Here is a 1,901-nt window from a genome sequence, read left to right as displayed (position 1 = left end):
TAATATTATCAAATAGGCAAATCTTTAACTGCTTTCAAGAGTTTTGGTTTCATCAAGTAAAGGATGATGAACATTCCCAAGTGCAATCATTCTAGGAAAATCAGAGCAAGTTGTTGCTGATGAAAGCTCATCCAGCAACTAGGATCTGTCATATCTGGGTTATCTAGGCAGGGAATTTCAGGAAATACATTTCTCTGCTGCTTAAAATTAGGGAAAAGACCTAGAGCACAATTATATAAAAATAAAGCACAATCATGTAAAAATAATAATGTGAAATGATCTTTTAAGTTTATTTATCTCACTTAAGCACAGCTTAGATATCTACTGAAATGAAAAGAAACAGTTACCATTCAATTCATCACCCCTCCAATATCCTTTTTCCGGCTTTCATCACTTCAACTAGAAATTTTGCAGTATGTTCCTAGCCATAATTATGATTTGCTTAGATCCACAATCAATATCTTTCATAGAAGCAGTCGAGAAATCAAGATGTGTTGTTGCACTGGGGAAATTTTCTGCTATCAGACTTATCTAAAGTTTTAAAGAGAAAGGATGCCATTTGAAAGAATAAGGTGCACATGATCCCCCACCATGGTCTTTTCAGTTGTTTCCTATGTATCTAAAAGTTGGCAGTGAATAAAAAAGAATATATTCCTTTTAATTGTTTTATTGGTGAAGTGTTGAATATCTTATGGACTTCCAAAAGAACAAACACATCTGTTTTGAAGGAAGTACAACTTCTTTTGAGGCAAGGATGTTGAAACTTCATGGTAGGAAAGAGAAGATCCTATAAAAGATGGATCGACACAGTGACTATCACAGTGGGCTTAAACATGACTGAAATCATGAGGATGTTGCATGATAAGGCAAGGTTTAGATCTGTTCATAGGGTCTATGAATTATAATACACTTAATGGCACCTAATAACAAGAAGAACTTGATAAGTAGTAATGTTGTTGATTGCCTTTGAGTCAGGCATGACTCATAAGACCTTATGAACAAAAGGCCTGAAGCCTCTCTATAACTATCAACATTTATCAAAGTTCTTAGAGTTTCTAGAGGCATGTTGTTTAGGAAGTGGATGCCATTCCTGCTTCCAAATCTGTCATAGAATGTTATTGGTTGAGTCACCTGCGATGCATAGCAGTCCTATGTACAGCAGCTCTGAACCCTTCCCTGTCCTAAGCCAGTCTCACTAATTCTGACACACCAACTCCCATCACCCCAGTTACTGTATCAATCCATCTCATCCAGGGTCTCCCTCTCCCGCACTGTTCATCCACCCTTCCGAACATGATGTCCTTCTCCAAGGACTGATATCTCCTGGCCACGTGCACAAAGTAAGTGAGGCAGGCCTTCAGAATCCTAGCCTCCAAGGAGAGACTTGGTTTCACCTTCTCCAAAACAGATTTATTTGTTTTCTTGGCAGTCCATGGTATGTTCAAGATTCTTCTCCAGCACCACAACTCAAAAGTATCTGTTCTCTTTTGTCATCCTTAGTCATTGTCCAACTCTCTGAAGCATAGCAAGTAATTGAGAAGATGATCGCTTGGATAAGGCGCATCTTTGTATCTAGACTGACATCATTGTTCTTTAACACTCTGGAGAGGTCTATCACAGCACATTTTCCCAAATTCAATTCATCATAAATTCACACCTGCATGCTTTTGCATGTATTATCCCTTCTCTCATAAAAAAAAAAAATTTAAAGGGTTTGCGCCAGGGATGTGTCCTATCTCCATACCTTTTCAACCTGTATGCAGAGCAGATTATCCAAGAGGCTGAGCTCTATAAGGAGACACGTGGAGTTAGGATTGGTGGAAGATCTATCAACAATCTGTGTAATGCAGATGACACAACCTTGATTGCTGAAACTGAGGAGGACCTCATGCACTTACTGC

Source organism: Elephantulus edwardii, unplaced genomic scaffold (assembly GCF_000299155.1).
Source record: "Elephantulus edwardii isolate Elephantulus edwardi_28Jun2011 unplaced genomic scaffold, EleEdw1.0 scaffold00067, whole genome shotgun sequence".
In the NCBI taxonomy this organism is placed as follows: domain Eukaryota; kingdom Metazoa; phylum Chordata; class Mammalia; order Macroscelidea; family Macroscelididae; genus Elephantulus; species Elephantulus edwardii.
Note: the sequence above shows the minus strand (reverse complement) of the source record.